Below are 19,277 nucleotides of genomic sequence, written 5' to 3'. Positions count from 1 at the left end.
AAGATATGATTGAATTGATTGTTGAGGATTATTGTTGATTGATGATGACTATTGAGGATTTTGTTGTTGATTACAGAGGTTGGCAAATATTGATGATGGTAAGATGATAAATAATGATTGATGATAAAATTGATGGTTGATATTGAAGAGAGTGTATGATTGTTATTATTGTTGATGAGTGTTGATGATGAGAAATCGGTAAATAAAGATTGTGATGGAAATTATAAGTTTTGGTGTGACTTAGGTTGAATGTGAAGTTTATGAATGAATTGATATGGTGAGAAGTCTATGGTCTAGGCTTTGGAATGCTTGAAAGATGATTGAGGAGTTTTTATATATTGTCTTGGGCATGGTTAGTTTGGTTGTGATCTGATTTGAGTGTTTTAAAAACTAGAGGCTTTTACAACCTTTGGTAAAACCTTATTTTTGATGAACTTCGACGAGCCATAACTTGGCCTCCGAATCCTCAATTTTGATGAAACTTTATTTAAATTAAAGTTGGATTCGACAGGTTTAAGACGTTCGAAGAACAGATAAAAAATGTTTTATTACGAGAAAGTTATGCACATTTGAAGTTTGGTATAAAATCTGAATTCTGCAGATTTTAAATTTTGCAAAGGTTTTCAAGGCATACGTACGTGGATAGTGCACGCGATGCGAGGATTGGTTGACACCAAGCACTCTCCCATACGCGGTTGATAAACCCCAATTTTGTGGTTTATCTTGTGTTAAATTCAGAAAATTTTATCAACTTATCTCACATTTATTTACTAAAATAGCATGATTTTGTAAATTCTCCTTAAATTGTGCTTAAGAGTGAAAACATGCTTTTTAGACCCAAAAATTGATAAATTTAATTCACTTTAATTCTATTCGATGCCTTGATATGTTTGTTAAGTGATTTCAGGTTTAGAAGGCAAAGATTGGATTGAAGGAATGAAGAAAAAGCATGTAAAAATGGAGAATTCATGAAGAAATGAGGATTTGCTGAATTCAGGGCGACACGTATACATGGCTCATGCGTATGCGTGGGAGAAAATCTATCAAGCGACGCGTATACGTGGCCCATGCGTACACGTGGGAAGCAGAACGTGACCAACTTAAAGGCAATACGCTTGGGGTGATTTCTGAGCCATCCAGGTCCAAATCCAACTCATTTATGATGCTATTGAACCCAAGAATTGAAGGGAGAATAAACCAAGGAGTCATAGTATAGTTTTTCACCATGTTTTAGATTAGAATTCTAGAGAGAGAAGCTCTCCCTCCTCTCTAGAATTTAGGGTAGTTTAGGTCAAATTTTCCTAGATCCAACTTTTAATTCTTGTTTTTAGTTCAACTCTCTTTATATTTTATTATTCTATTGCCTTGATCTTTTTAATTTTTCTTATTGATTTCTTTATGTTGCTATTTTTACTTTCATGAATCCTTGTTAGATTTTTATTTTCTTTAATGCAATTTTATGTTTCCATGTCTTTTTATGTTTATCTTATACTATTGTTGATTTCTTGCTTATATTAGTTATAGCTTTTGTTAATTCTTGCATTTTGTGATGTTTACTTTATTGCACTCTAGGTGTTTGATAAAATATTTCCACTAGTATTAGAGTAGTTTTCTTTACTCTTGGCCTAGGCTAAGAGAATTGAGTGATCTTGAGTCATTAGGTCTAATTGAATTGGTGATTTGAGAATCCTTAGTGGTCAATTTGATACCCATTAACACTAGCCTACTACTAAGTCAATTAGTAGCTAGGTTGGGACTTATGGGTTGATGTTGATCAAGCCTATTTGACTTACTTCAAGCATAGAAGTAGACTTGATGGGTTGGTCCCTTATAGTTGTCAATATATGGTTTGTTAGACAAGGATGGTGATCTCAATTTCCATGCCTTAGCAAGAGTTCTTTTCCTTTCATTTATTAGTTAATTGTCATTTACTTTCTTGTTATTTACTTTTCTTGTCAATCACCAAATCAAACCCTCCCTTGTTCCTTCATAGCCAATAATTGAGTATTTCATTGCAATTTCTTGTGAGACGACCCGAGGTTTAAATACTTCGGTTTATTTTTATTGGGGTTTGTACTTGTGACAAACAAATTAAAACTTTGATGGAGAGTTATTAGTTGGTTTGGAACTATGCTTACAACGAAGTTCTTTTCTATTGATGAAATTCTAGATCGACACTAATTTTCCTATCAAGTTTTTGGCGCCGTTGCCAGGGAATTGCAATGGTGTTATATTATTGGCTATTGTATATATGTGAATATTGTGAATATATTTTTCTTTTGCTTCTTCGTTAGTTGTTGCTAGTTTTAGGAGTTTACTTTCATCATTTCTTGTTAGCTTTTATTTTTATTTTCTCTTGTCACTATGAATTCTCACCCTTTTGGCTATGAGTGTGGTCACAACTATGTTGTAGGAGATGAAAACTACAATGACAACATGCATCAAGGATGGAACAATCAAAGATTGGAGAAGCCTCAAGGAATTGATCAACCTTCTTGGCAACAACCTTCCCAAAGATACTATGAGCAAGAGCCATTCTATGATGCATACCAAGACAATGGATATGGTGGACCTCCTTGTGATTACCAACAATCCCCACCATATGCCTATGAACCCCCTCCTCAATATAGTCCTCAACCACCATACTCACAAGCCTCATACCACCAAACACCTCCATATGACCCTAACCCATATCCACCATACCAACCACCTTATGAGCCATATGAACCATACTTAGAACCACCACAATTCCAACCCCAATACCCTCAAGAACCACCACCTCCATACTATTACCAAGATGAACCACCTCCCATATATGAGAACTTTCAACCACAAGATGAATTCAACTTTCCACCACAACCCTTCATGGAAGAATATCAATCCATCAATCCAAGAGCAACATGATCCTACTTATGTTAGTCAAGTGGAACAAGAGCCAAGGGATCATTTCAAGGAAGCAATGGACCGGCTTCAAGCAATCATCCGTCAAAAGGAGCAAGAGGAAGCCCAAAAGACGTACAAAGCTATCGAGGCTAACCTTTCCAAAATTAAAGCCAACTTGGACTCATGGAATTCATACCGTAAGCAAAGCATCTCCATAGATGAATATGAGAAATCAACCAAAGAATGGAGCATGAAAGAGTACAAGCATAAACATCATTGACAAGGAGCCTCCCAATTGTCTAACTTAAGGACAATAAATAAAAGTGCTAGGTGGGAGACAGTAAAATGGCCCATCATACAGCACCGAAAACAGTAAAATGAACAAAGGTAATGGATTCATGCAGCATTCTATTCATTGAAGTTAATAACCATTACACTTGCAAGTAATAGGGGCACAACAGTTTATCCATTAATTCAACAAAAATCAATTAAGACAAGCTAAACGATTTCAGCAATAGATTTATCAATAAAACCAATCTCAGTTCATCAACCATCATCTATTCCAACACAAACAACAATAACTCAGTAGCATTTCCTTTCTCATTGAATTTAAGAATCATTTAACAAGCAAGCAATGAGGGGGGAAAAATCAGCAGCAACCAACAGCAAGTATAGAGTAGCAATAACAACTTAATGTGAGAAATTATTCAACAACAAATGCACACACAATGCAATCACTATAAACACAAGTAACTATTCGAAAGGTATTTATGTCATTTCCAACAACATATTACACCAATTGAAACTATGATAACATTAAATGAATTCAAGGACTGAAGCCATAAACAATTAACTTTAGAATCAGAAGTTCAGATCTTAACACCATAATCAAATTATTTACCCCAAAAACAGGCACTATTGAGAAGGATTTGTAGCTGCGTTTGACACAATCACATCTATATTTCCACACTTATGTAATGTTCAACAGCATATTCAACAACATTCAAACAAATTTTAATAAAGGATAATGCATTCGATAAAAATGAATAGAAAAGGGTGACCTGTGCGATTTTTTGAATCAAATCCTTTCTCTGTTGATCGTTGGAGACATGGCAAACAAGGGCCAAAACTTCAATTCCTTTAGCCCTAAGTTTCTCTGCAGCCTCTTCAACATTTTGTTGTAGAAACAAGGAAATTGAGTAATGAATATAATTAATTGGAGGCAAAGAGGAAGAGAAAGGGAAAAGGACCTGCTTGTGAGAAGAGATGACGATGGAAGCACCTTCCAAGCCCAGCCTTTCAGCTATGGCAAAGCTGGTTCCAGACGGTAGAGGCGATATGGAGCACTGGGGGATTCAGTCAGCAGTGGCGGTGGCTCCCGGTCTTCCCTTCTATTTGCGTTCCCTCACCCTCAGACCAAATCGGTGGCGACTGGGCTCATTAACGACGGCAGGAACGAAGGAAATCGGCGACGACAAAGACGGCCCGGATAGCGGCAGCGACGCGACGCTTCTCCTCACGACGGCTTCCTCCTCGCGCGGTTCTAACAGCAGCTCGTGGACGGACCGAACGGCGGCGGCACAGGGATGGAGGCAACAGCGCAACCTTCTCCTCCTTTTCCTTCCTCGGCTTGAACCTCTCTCTTCTCTGCGCGATACGACGGTGCGGCGGCAGTGACGCCCGCTGGTGCCATCCTCACTCTCCCCTCCCCTTCTTCCTGTGAATCCCTCTCCTCTCTACCCTTTCTGTTTCTTGAGTTCAGTGCTGCTGTGTGAATGTTTCAAGCTTGATGAGTTTGCTGAGGGCATTTAGGTTTGGGAGATGAGTGAGTGTGGATTAGGGTTTTGAGTAAAAATAGGTCTAGGGGTAATTTTGTAATTTCAAATAAAAGTGAGGGATAATATAGTAATTAAGAATAAATTTTACTCCAACAATAATAATATATAAAAATACTATTTGTTCATCAATTTTACAAATTACTTTCAATAAAATATTCAAATCCAAAAATTAGAAATAAATAAATAATTTTTCTATTTTCCAAAGCAGCAATATTAATATTTTAAATATTAATTATTTAGTCCAAATCATATAAAATTCTTATTATTTCATAATTACCAACTTTATAATTTAAATATAGAAAATAATCTAATAATTGTAAAATTGGATAATAATTCTAATTTATTTTAAATTCAATTAATCAAAACTTGCTCTAATTATCTTTAATAAAATAATTTCTGAAATTAAAACTATAAATAACTATATGATTTGAGACTTGATCATAATAAGATTTTTCAAAAATTCTGAGTCTTACAGATATGGTGGTGGTGATGGCAGTGGCAATGGAGGCAGCGACAGCTGCGAGCTTTAGGGTTGAAGCTAGCCTCTTGCACATTTTCATGAGATCTTTTCTCTCACACTGCAACAGCTGAGAGCTTTAGGATTTGTTTGGATGGGGTTGAAAATTTTAATTTTGTGTAATAGTGGGGGATTTTTAAAATTATGTAGGGGAGTTTTATAATTTGCCACAAATAAAATATTTTGTGTAAGTTTTTAAAAATTTCCACTAAAAAATCTCCACTAATTATTAAAAAATTTGTAGTGTAAAAATCTAATTATTAATAAAAATTATATATTAATTATTTAGAAGAATATAAAATAATATTTATAATTTTTAAAAATTAATGAATACATACATTATATAAAAAATTTTAATTTTTGAAATAAAATAGAATTATTTTGAAAAAAATATATACATAATTTTGTTTACTCTTAAAATGTTTAACATTTTGAAAAAAAAAATATTATAAAATATGCTTATATTTTGTGACAAATAATTAACTTGTTACAAACAATATTGAATTTTGTGACAAATTAATTTTTGTTACAAAACAATTGGTGTTTTTAAAACAAAAAAAAATTGTTACAAAATATTTTGAATTTTTGCAACTTTTTTTTTGTTACAAAATATTACAATATTTTGTAACAAAATACTATATCGTTACAAAATCTAACATAATTTGTAACAATATAAAACATATTGTTACAAAATATTATTATGTTTTGTAACAACTTGTAATGTTGTTACAAAATATTATTCTTTTGTAACAATAAAAAATTATTATTACAAAATATTATTTTTTTGTAATAATTTTAAATTTGATACAAAGTTTTTGTTACAAATGTTCCATTTTCTTGTAGTGACTTCCCACTAGTAATCTCTCCGAAGTCACTTTAGCAAGAGCTGTGATGATTCACTGCATCATGATGGAGAATGAGGTAGAAATTCACCAAATAATTCCCCGTGAGATGTACAAGTTTGTAAACAGGAGGTCCACTTAAGCCAGGCTGGCCTATCCAAACCTTATTTTTTGCCTATGTCAAGAAGCCAAAGTCCTGATTCACATAGACACATTTATCCCAGTGGAAAGCCCAATCACCAAACAGGTGATGAAAAGCTCCAGGGTACCAGAGGATCATCCCAAAAGGAAGGCATCTGAACCTCCACAAGAGATCCCTCCAATTGAATATTGGACTCAGTTGAAAGCATCTGTGATTCAACTGCAAACCATCTTGGAACAACTAAGAGAGGAGCAGAAAGATCAGACTAGCATGATTTGCAAACTGGTCAAGGAGAAAGAGAAGCAAGGGTGTGAATTAGAAGCTTTGAAGCGCCAGAAACTCTCCCCTGAAGAACCCAGCGCCTCCCAGGATTAAGGTGGTTGAGTTCCACCTCCCATATTTCTGTTATTCTAATTTCTGTTTCTCATATTTAGGTTTACATGATCACTAGTAATATTTAAGTTTATATTTTATTTTTCTGTCTTTTAATTTAAAGAATTGCATAAGCATTAATAATAATAAAGTTTATCTTTCAGTCAATTAGTTATAAAATATTCCTCTTATCATCATCAAACTTGAATAAAATAGTGAATTTTTTAAGAAGAATTAGAGATGCATGAATTTTCGAGTTTTATCTTGAGAATAGTCTAATTATCTTGATGTGGTGGTATTGCTTTTGTTTTCTAAATGTATGAATGAACAGTGCATATTTGAAATTGGAATTAATAATGTTGGCTCTTGAAAGAATGATGAAAAAGGAAAAGCATCATTAGTAATTTCAAAAATCCAAAAATTGATTCTGGAAGCAAGAAAAAGCAATAAAAGAAAAAAAAGTATATATATGCTTATTCGAAAAAAAAAAAAGAAGTAAAAAGCAGAAAAAGCCAATAGCTCTTTAAACCAAAAGGCATGAGCAAAAAGCCAATAACCCTTTAAACCAAAAGGCAAGGGCAAAAGGATCCAAGGCTTTGAGCATCAATGGTTAGGAGTGCCTAAAAGAAACAAAATCTTAGCCTAAGCATTTTAAATGAAAAGTGTCCCTAACTATATGCTTATGGTGTGAAGGTGTCAAGTAAAAAGCTTGAGACTGAGTAGTTAAAGTCATGATCTAAAGCAAAAAATAGTGTGCTTAAGAACTCTGGACACCTCTATCTGGGGATTCTACCAAAGCTGAATCACAATCCGAAAGGGTTCACCCAGTTAAGTGTCTGTGGCATTTATGTATCCGGTGGTATGACTGGAAAATAAAGTGCTTAGGGCCACGACCAAGACTCTAAAAGCTGTGTTCAATAATAAAAAAAGAGCTAAACTAGGAGAGTCAATAATATCATCTGGATTCTAAGTTCCTAAAGGGGCCAACACTTCGGAGCTTCAATGGATAGTGAGATGCCAAAACTATTCAGAAGCAAAAAGCTACTAAGTCCTGCTCATCTGATTGAAACTGATCTTCATTGAAAACTCTGAGATTTATTGTATCTTACTCTTCTTTTTATCCTACTTTGTTTTTAGTTGCTTAGCGACAAGCAACAATTTATGTTTGGTGTTGTGATGAGCGGATATTTTATACGCTTTTTGGCATCATTTTCATATAGTTTTTAGCATGTTTTGTTTAAGTTTTATTATATTTTCATAGGTTTTAGTGTAAAATTCATATTTTTGGATTCTACTTTGAGTTTGTGTGTTTTTATACAATTTCAGGTATTTTCTGGCTGAAATTGAGAAGCTGGAGCAAAAGTCTGATTCAGACACAGAGAAAGCACTACAGATGCTGTCAGGATCTGACCTCCCTGTACTTAAAGGAGCTTTTCTGGAGCCAAAGAAATCCAAATGTAGCGCTCTCAACGGCTATGCAAAGCTAACATCCAGAGCTTTCTAGAAATATATAATAGTCTATACTTTTCTTCAGAATTGAAGGCCCAAAACTAGCATTCAACGCCAGCCATCTACCCCAGTCCTGGCATCCAACGCCCACAAGGAGATGACCAGTGTCCAACGCCCAAAAGGGGCCCCTAGCCAGCTTTCAACGCCCCTAGGGAGTCCTAGCACGTGGGAGACACTAAATCTCAGCCTAAACACTCACCAAGTGGGTCCCAGAAGTGTATTTTTGCACTACAAGCATAAGCCTATCATATTTCTGTCATCTTGAGTCATTAGCTTAGTATTTATAGGAGGAGATCACCCTTGTTTAAGAACTTTTGATCTTCTTCCACCACTTTACACGTTTTTACATTGTTCTATGTACAGTATGAGCCACTAAACCTCCTAGGTTAAGGTTAGGAGCTCTGCTGAGTTTTATGGATTAATAAAAGTACTACTGTTTTATCTTCAATTCTTGTTTGATTCTATTCTAAGATGTATCTTTATTCTTCAACTTTATGAATGAGTTGAACTGGCACAAGGTTATCTCTATTCTACATGGGTTCAGCGAGCATCTTTCATCGGATATCAATGAACCACTAGCTTGAGGATACGCCTCTTAGACGGCTAATCCATGACTTCGTTGGGGACTTCTCGAGACATTAGTTCAGCCGAGGTATGAGGAGATTTGGATCTCTGTGGTAAAGGCTAGAATCAAGGCACAACATTCTCTAATTCGAAAGATTCGACCTTGTCTGTGCTGTTTTGAGTAGGATCACCAAGGAGATGAACTGCAGGAGCTTCACCCTCATTCAGACTAGATGCGCACTAAACCTGGTGTTCAGCCTAGAGGAAGATTGGCGGCCGCTCAAACCGGTGTTGATCACATACTGCCTGCTATAGAAGAAATCATTCACAGTTGGAGTAGACAGTAAGAAAGTATTAATCCAGAAGAACAAAGCATCCTCGAAGCCTTAACCATCTTCTTACCATTAGATTTACAACCACTAAGTAACGTTATCTCTATTTTACTTTTATGCGTTTAAACAACTACACAACTTTTCGATCCGCCTAACTAAGATTTACAAGATAACCACTATTTGATCCCAGTCGACAATCCTCGTGGGATCGATCCTGACTCACCTCAGGTATTACTTGGACGACCCAGTGCACTTTCGGGTTTAGTTGTACGAAGTGTGGGAATCCGTGCACCAACATGCCACGAGCTAGAGGGGCATGCCACAAGCTAGAGGAGTGTGCCACGCTTAGCCTTTAATTGCCTATCCTAGTATGCTTCGAATGCTAAATTTGCAAGGCCCAGCTTCAAGGATTTGATTTCAAGTGAAGATTGAAGAAGATTTTGTAATTAATTAGTTTTGAATTTGATTTGATTATGTTTTGAATTAACTAGAAATTATCTTAGTTATTCCGATTAAGATAAGATTTGGCTTTAAGATTTGAATTAGAGAAAACCTAGGTATAAATTAGTGAATTACTTTCACAACCCTAACCTAGTTCCTCTGCAACATTTCCACTTTTGATTTTACTCTTAGCATGAGTCACTAAACCTTTGTCAAATGGTTAGCAGCTTTGTTCATGTTTCAATGGTTTACTAATCTAAGTTTTCTTCTGTTTTAAAGCTTTCCATTAATCTATTTATGATTGAGTGTTTCGTTCTTCATCAATAAAGGATTAGTAGTATTGGCAGGTGTGCTAATTCTATCTTGGAATTGTTAACTGATTTGACAGAACTGATTTTCAAATCGGGCTTGAAAATTCTTTCACATAACTTTTTGAATCAACTAGACGTAGTGATTTTCTATGTGTGCAACACGATACATGATTTTTGATTACCCTAGTTTTGAATACATGACATATAATTCAAATTAGGATAATTCTCGAAAAATTATGCTTTCTCATTGAGAATCTGAATTAGATTTTTGAACATAACCTCTTTGATTAATCGATCGACCAAGACATTAGTGATAATGAGAACTTTTGTGTGGTCTAGAATTTTCTCAATTGAATGGATTCTCGTTGCAAGTATAGTTCTAGACCAACAAATAATCCTCTCAATCAAAAATTTGGTTTTGTCACAATTAGCAAACCCCAAATGAAAATTAACCGGAGTATTTAGACTCCGGGTCATCTCACGAGGAATTGCAATGAAGTGGTCAATTATTGGCTATGAAGGGGACAATGGGTTTTGTTTATAAGAGGCGGAAAATAAATGACAAGAAAAGTAAATCATGCAAGTATTTAAAGAAAGCAATTAATAAAGAGAGACATTCATGGCAAGGATTGAGACTATAGGCTTTCTATCCTAGTCATGCAATGATTAATTCATCTTATTTAGTCAACTCCAACAAATAGGGAGAAAGTCAAACAAGATTAATCAATCATACCACAATAATAACAAGAATTTATCTTATTACATCATCTCCAACATTGGAAGAAGGTATCATATTATCTTCCATGAGAGAAAGTTTAATAAGACTAGCTAATCTCAATCCAAAAGTCCTAATCAACTCACAAATTAAATTAGTAAAAGATTAGCATCAATGGAAACAATATTAGCTAACAACTCTAGATCACCAACATGAGTTGGGTTTTCATGACTCAAGATTGCCTAATTACTCTTTCCAAGCCAATAATGCTCAAAATCTACTCTAAGGCCCAATCAAGCATTTTATCAAACACTTGGTGGGTACAAATGGAAAGCATAGTAAAATGTGCAAGAAATATAAATCTACCAACTATCAATTGCAAGAAAAGTAAATCAACAATTCAAATCATCAATTAAAAGAACATGGAAACATAAAATTGCATTAAAGAAAATTAAGATTCAACAATGGTTCATAAACATAAAAAGGGCAAAATAAAGGAAATGACAAGTAAAAACTAGAAGAGTAGAGATGTAACAACAAGAAATTAAAAGGATAAACTAAATCAAAACAAGAATTAAAAGATGAAATTGAGAGTGATTAACCTAATTGTACCCTAATTTCTATCCTAAATCTAGAGAGAGGAGAGAGCCTCTCTCTATAGGATTCTAGCCTAAAACATGATGAAAACTAAATTATGACTACTTGGTTCATTTCTCTTTCAATCCTTGGGTTCAATAGCATCAGAAATGGGTTGGATTGGGCCCAAAATGAGCTGCAAAATCGCTGGGGGCGATTTCATTAAAGTGGACCCACGGGCAGAATCGGCACGCACGCATACATGGCGCGTGCGCGCCCCTGAGCGCGAAGCAACATATGGCAAATTTTATATCATTTCGAAGCCCCGGTTGTTAGCTTTCCAACGCAATTAAAATCGCCTCATTTGGACCTTTGTAGCTCAAGTTATGGTCGTTTGAGTGCGAAGAGGTCAGGCTTGACAGCTTTACGGTTCCTTCATTTCTTCATGAGTTCTCCCACTTTGCATGCTTTTCTCCTCACTTCTTCCATCCAATGCTTGCCTTATGAACCTGAAATTACCCAACAAACATATCAAGAAATTGAATGGAATTAAAGTGAATTAAAATCACCAATTTAAGGGCCTAAAAAGCATGTTTTTACACTTAAGCACAATTCAAGGGAGAATTACAAAACCATGCTATTTCATTGAATAAATGTGAGAAAAGTTGATAAAATCCCCTAAAATAAGCACAAGATAAACCACAAAATCGGGGTTTATCAATTAGCAATTGGTTAATTAAAAAGAAACCGAGGAGTCGAGACGTCAAAAATCGGTTACTTTAGATTCATCGTGAACAGAGATTTGCAAGCTTTATAACTAGGTTAAAAAATTTTAATTCCCTGAGAGCATGAATATCTCCGAAACCCTAGACATTCACCACTATTAATTTCTTCCAATTGAACAAGCACTGTCCGAGGCATTCAACTTTCAAGTTTCCAAGCATTCAAGCATTATAGGGTTTTTCAACAATTACCAACTCGAAGTTCTACTGATCTAATTAGTAATTTAATTCGATATTTGCATGCTTAGTCCTTTAATCCTCGTGGAAATGATATCTACTCACTGTGGTATCACTTGAACGATCCAGTACACTTGCGGGTATCCGTGAGCTTCACTTTTCACTCATCATGTTTCCACTAACACTACCGCTTAATAAACTTAATTAGTAAGTTGGTTAGGATTTGTGGATTAACATCAATTATGCCTACTTGACTTTCCCCAATGTTTAGAGGTTAATTAAGCGGGATTAACGCTTCACAATTGCCATGTTGTGGTTAATGACAAAGATAGGAACCCATGACTCTCTACCCTAGCCAAGACCCCTTTAAGCATTTGAATTTCACTTCTTTACAAGCTCAATTATTACTCATTTATAGTTTGATTTAGTTGTCTTTTAGTTTAGTTGTTAGTTTAATTGTTGCTCTTTATTCATGCTTGCTGAGTTTATCACTTACTTATTTATTGATTCTATCTTGCAATTTAATTGATGTTTAGTCTTTAGTTTCTTGTCTTTTTAATTTCTGTAATTGCACTTTAAATCCCCTAAATTTATAGCCAATAATGTGCACTTTATTGCAAGTCCAAGGGAGAACAACCCGGGATTAAAACTCCCGATTAATTAAATTGGAACTTGTGACATTTTTCTAAACTTTGAAGAGCGTTGAATTCCGATTTAGAGCTACAACGAATCTTGACCTTTAAACTTGTGAATATTCTAAACCGGTGTTTTACGCTCATCACTCGTCACCATTGATTTATGACTTAAGCATAAAGCTCTGTGCGGTAGGTGTTAAATAGGATTCCTTCCATGTTTCTACTCTTCATTTTGAATTCCTTGTAATCTCTTTTTTTTCTGCAGATTTTGCTTTTCCTTTGCAAAGTTTTTTCTTTTCTTCTTTTAAATTTCTGCATTGTCTTTTGAATTCAAGTCCTTCGATAAATTTATTGCTTTATTTTAAATTTAAAGCCAATTTACTTGGCTTTCTGTGTTTTCAATTCCAAACAATTTAATCTTATTTTACATTCCAAATGTTTTCCTTCTTTATTTGTCCAAAAATGGGATCTTTGATGCCCGTTTGAAAACTGGTACTTGTTCAAAAGAGGAGTAGGTTTAGCTCCTAGATCATTAGATATCGAACCAACCAAGATTTATTAAAAATCTACATAATAAATTGGCATGCCTAGTGGGACAGTTTTACAAAGTGTGTCAAAAGATTCATTAGTTTTTGACAAATGATTTAGTTTATGCAACTTCAAAGTGGCAGAGTCATAAATATGGCTGATAAAGTTTCAAATTGCAATATTGGATCATCTGCAAATAATAATGTTCCCATAATAGTTGCACAAACGTCTACAAAATTGACAGAAGGAAGCATTCAAGATCCATGCAACATTTTTAGAGATATTGCTATAGTTAATAATCCTTCTATAGTAAATATTGAGCATAACCCACGTCTACAAATTTCACACCACAGACGCAACCACCGATAACCACCAGTTGGCCTCCTTTTATCTTTCCTCCTGGTTATACTCGGTCACCTATGAGTGGTTATGTGCCTTCAATTAGACTTGGTAGTGTACTAGGCTCGGTTAATAATCAATAACATAATCGTGAGTTTGTTCGAGATTATCAGGTGGGATCAACATCAAATAATTATGGCTCGATGGCTGCATTTTAACAGCATTTCGATGAGAGTCATCATGACTTGGTCAATCTTTTGACTTAATAGATGACTACTAACTTGAATCCCATAATGGCTGAGCATGAGAGAAAATTTGAGCATCTGGCTAAACAAGTTGAACAAATTTCTTAGACTATTGATTATGATGAGGGTGATCGTCAAAACATAGGAATGAATCCCAAGGACGTAAGGAATAATCCTAGAGATGTGAATGACAATGTAAATTTAGATGGGAATGTTCCTCATGTTGTTCGATGTGATCAAAATGCTGATGATGTGTTGGATACGATTCATGTAAATCAGTAAGGGGAACATTATTAGGTAACTAAGATTTTTGAGGATATTCTTAATAGGGTTGGTAGTAATGTGGGTTTTATGAATCGAACATATTTTATTTCCGCATTCCCTGCTGTCGTGCAAATGGCAGAAGTGCCAAGGGGTGTGAAGAACCCTAAAATAGTAACAAAGTGTCCAGGAGAAGTTGGAGAATCCACCACTGAGCATATTGTTCAATATGTGGTTAGATTAGGAAATTTGGCAAATGATGAGAATTTGAAAATGAAGTTTTTCCTTTCTTCGTTAACGAAGAATGCTTTTACTTGGTTTTTGAATTTAAGACCTGACTCGATTGTTACTTGGGCACAATTGAAAATTGCTTTTCATGCTCAGTTTTATAGGTGGAGTTAAATGTAACAATTACTGATTTGGTTGCTTTGAAGCACGATGATGGTGAATTAGGCGATGATTTTATGATACGATTTAAAAATACTTGAAGTCGATGTTATATTTCTCTTCCCGAAAGTGAGGTAGTAAAATTAGCAACTATAGGTCTAGGATTTTACATGCATCAAAAGTTACTTAATGTACATATACCTGATTTAGCTCACTTGGCTAAAAGAGTTTGACATGTAAAAATTCTTAAAAAATAAAAAAAAAGTGTTTAAAACTAAGAAAAAAGTTTAAAAATAAGGCTTCTGCTTGAAAAGAGAAAGTGTCATATATCGAAATGGGATCTTCGAGTGAAGAATCTGATTTTGAATTTCCTAAAGTCGATTTGGCTGAATTAAAGAAAGGGCCACCTTATGTTCGTTCTTCACTTAAAAAAATTGCAAATACTGATAAGTTCAATGATGTGAAATATGAGAGTGGTAAAAAGTATAGTTTCGATGTCTCAAAATCGGAACAAATATTTGATGTTTGCTTAAAGATAAACAATTGGTTTTACATGAAGGCAAAACATCACTTTCGATTGAAGACCTGAAAGGAAAACCTTATTGTAAGTTTCATCAAGCAACTAGCCATTCGACTAATAATTGTGTCTATTTCAAGGATTTGATTCAAGAAGCAATTATGGAAGGGAAATTGAAGTTTGATGATGGCAAAAAAGAGATGAAGGTCGATACTGATCCTTTCGGTGTTGGAGCAAATTTTGTTGAGCCCTATTTCATAGGGATCAACATGGCTGGTTCTACTTCTTATGAGTTTGATTCAGCCTTGGGGGATTTCGAAGGGAATGTTCGACAAGTGTACCTAGAAGTGGGTAAAGGGTTGCTAGAACTTCTGATGCATCAGAAATTAAAAGATCAAGATATTTCTTTATGCCTTTATTGCAATGCTGTATTTAATGCTGAAGTTATAGCCATTTTTGAGAAGGAAAAGATGAAAAAGGAATTGGCTCATTAAGAAGAGCAAGTCCATCAGAGGTATCCTTCTCGGTTTAGGAAGGACAAAGTTCTAGAAATTCTCAAGAGAATTTCTCTCCTTCCCTTAATCACTCTCAAGAACTGGGAGTTGATCACGGAAAAATTAATCTTCCGTAATTAACTACCACAAGTGCACCAGGTCATATCAAGTAATAAAACTCACAGGAGTGAGGTCAATCCCACGAGGATTAAAGGATTAAGCAAGTAATATTTTATTAATTATTCTAGTTAGACGATTCAATTTTGAGTGATAAGCAAGCAAGGAATGTAATTGACATGAAATTAAATGAAAGCAATAAAGTGCAAGGAAAATAAATGACAAGAAATTAAAGTGCTGGAAATTAAAGTGCAAGAATGTAAATTGCAAGGAATGGAAAGTACAAGAAAGTAAAGTGCAAGAAAGTAAATGACTAGAAAGTAAAACCAAGTGAAGCATTTCTACAAACACTTGGAAGACATAAATGTGCAAAAGTAAATAAAGCCATAAAAGTACATAAGTAAATGACAAGAATTAAAGACAAGAAGTAAATAACAAGAATTAAGAATAGAATTAACATTGGGATCAAGAGATATTGCATTCTTAGGATCAATAGTTTTCATCTCCTCTTTAATCATGCAATCATTGATCTCATGGCAATCATGACTGATTGAATCCCAATCCCTTGGTAATTCAATCTCTCTAACCTTGAACAATTGCCAATTCCTTGATCTAATTGCTAATGAGAAGAGATGAAGAATGGTCCCTAATTATACCACACACTTTTCTAAATCCAAGTATTGGGAAGATTAATGTCATAATATCCAACCCAAACCCAAATCTATTCAAGTGTGAGAAATATTTTCAAGCATGATTCTATGATTCCTTTTCCAAGGCTCACATAGAATCCATATGAACTCAATCTCTTTCCCAAGATAATTGAGTTCTTGAATGAAGAACGAAAATCTTTCTAGTAAATCAAAGAGAGATGAAGAGAAGAAAAAGAATAAAAACAAATTAATCGATTCAATTGCAATAGAGCTCTCTTTCCCAATGTTGAAAATTGGAAGCTCATAGCTAAATATTTACAAAAGTGTATATGAAAGAAATGGAAGAAGAGAAGAGAATGAGAGTGAAAGGGGAGTGGAGTCACCTCCACCCCTCCATGGTGTGTGTCAAATGATGAATCTAAGGCCCTATTTATAAGCTACATAAATTACAAATTAAAATAAAATTACAATCAAATTCAAATTTCCTAACTACTTCTAGATGATTCTTGTGACCTTGATTGATTGTTAATTGTGGTTTGGCTTGGACTTGAGAAATTTTAATTCTCTTCATGGAGGCTTGAAACATTGAAGAATAAATTAAGGAATTGGGGTATTTGAAAGTGGCCCAATGTGGAGTGTCATTGAAGTGGCAATTTGGGCTTTTGAAGGCTTGGAAAGCCTTGCACGTTGAAATATTGGTCTGCTGCATCCCCAAACTGAATGTCCACTATAGACTATTATATATCATTGGAAAGCCCTAGATCTCAGCTTTCTAACACCACTAAAAGCGCATTATTTGGACCCTTCTAGCCCAAGTTATGATCTTTTAAAGATGAAGAGGTCAGTCTGGCGTGCTTGCAGGAAATTTGGCCCAGCGTGCCATGCCCAGGCACGCCTCGCCGCACGCCGAGTACATAGTGCTGAAAGAATAGTGATTTGTACCCTCAAATCCAGTGTTTAATAGAGAGTGTTATATATTATTGGAAAGCTCTGGAAGTCTACTTTCCAATGGCACTGAGATCACTCCATTTGGAGCTTTGTAGCTCGAGTTATTCTTGTTGGAGTGTGAATTGGTCAGGGTTACAAATCGATGAGCGGATAATTTATACGCTTTTTGGCATTGTTTTTAGTATGTTTTTAGTATATTTTAATTAGTTTTTATTATATTTTTATTAGTTTTTATTTAAAAATCACTCTTCTGGACTTTACTATGAGTTTGTGTGTTTTTCTGTGATTTCAGATATTTTCTGGCTGAAATTGAGGGACCTGAGCAAAAATCTGATTCAGAGGCTGAAAAAGGACTGCAGATGCTATTGGATTCTGACCTCCCTGCACTCAAAGTAGATTTTCTGGAGCTACAGAAGCCCAATTGGCGAGCTCTCAATTGCGTTGGAAAGTAGACATCCTGGGCTTTCCAAAAATATATAATAGTCCATACTTTGCCCGAGATTTAATGGCCCAAACAGGCATTCCAAGTTAGCTCAAGAATTCTGGCGTTTAACTCCAAAACTGGCACAAAAGCTGGAGTTAAACGCCCAAACTGGCACAAAAGCTGGTATTTAACTCCAAGAAAAGTCTCTACACTTGAAAGCTTCAATGCTCAGCCCAAGCACACACCAAGTAGGCCCGGAAGAAGATTTCTGCATTAATTACCTATTTCTGTAACCCTAGGCTACTAGTTCTCTATAAATAGGACCTTTTGCTATTGTATTTGACACACTTGATACACTTGATCATACGTTTGATAGACTTTTCCACGTTTGGGGGCTGGCCTCTCGGCCAAGCCTAGACCTTGTTCTTATGTATTTTGAACGGTGGAGTTTCTACACACCATAGATTAAGGTGTGGAGCTCTGCTGTTCTTCATGAATTAATACAAGTACTATTGTTTTTCTATTCAACTCAAGTCTATTTCTTCTCTAAGATATTCATTCGTTCTTCAACTTGATGAATGTGATGATCCGTGACACTCATCATCATTCTCACCTATGAACGCGTGACTGACAACCACTTCCGTTCTACATGAACAAGCTTGAATGCATATCTCTTGGGTTTCTAATCTAAGATTGGAACCTTCATGGTATAGGCTAGAATTATTGGCGGCCATTCCTGAGATCCAAAAAGTCTAAACCTTGTCTGTGGTATTCCGAGTAGGATCTGGGAAGGAATGACTGTGACGAGCTTCAAACTCGCGATTGTGGGGCGTGTGACAGATGCAAAAGGATCAATGGATCCTATTCCGACATGATCGAGAACCGACAACTGATTAGCCGATGTTGTGACAGAGCATCAGGACCATTTTCACTGAGAGGACGGGATGTAGCCATTGACAACGGTGATGCCCAACATAAAGCTTGCCATGGAAAGGAGTATGAATTATTGGAAGAAGGCAATAGGAAAGCAGAGGTTCAAGGGGAACAAAGCATCTTCATACGCTTATCTGAAATCCACCAATGAATTACATAAGTATCTCTATCTTTATTTTATGTTTATTTTCATTACCTTAAACTCCATAACCATTTGAATTCGCCTGACTGAGATTTACAAGGTGACCATAGCTTGCTTCAAGCCGACAATATCCGTGGGATCGACCCTTACTCACGTAAGGTTTATTACTTGGACGACCCAGTGCACTTGCTGGTTAGTTGTGCGGAATTGTGACAAAGTGTGATTCACGTTTGAGAGCTCCAAGTCTTTGGCGCCATTATTGATGATCACAATTTCGTGCACCAAGTTTTTGGCGCCGTTGCCGGGGATTGTTCGAGTTTGGACAACTGACGGTTCATCTTGTTGCTTAGATTAGGTAATTTTCAGAATTTTTAAGAATGAATTCTAGAGTTTCAAGGTGATTTTCCCACCATCACAAAAGCTAATTGATTCTCATCAATTTAGCTATTGAATGTAATGTCCTGCTGAAGCTTGGCCAAACATGTCTAATCTTTTTTGACTGAAGCTTTAGACTAACATTGCATGATTCCTGGAATTCTTATTAAAAGTTTTGATTCTCTTTATTTTCTTTTCTATATAATTTTCGAAAAAATTACAAAAAAATTTATAAAACCATAAAAAAACCAAAAATATTTTATGTTTCTTGTTTGAATCTA

This window comes from Arachis ipaensis, chromosome B5 (assembly GCF_059453495.1).
Source record: "Arachis ipaensis isolate K30076 ecotype BB chromosome B5, ASM5945349v1, whole genome shotgun sequence".
NCBI classification, from domain to species: Eukaryota; Viridiplantae; Streptophyta; class Magnoliopsida; order Fabales; family Fabaceae; genus Arachis; species Arachis ipaensis.
Note: the sequence above shows the minus strand (reverse complement) of the source record.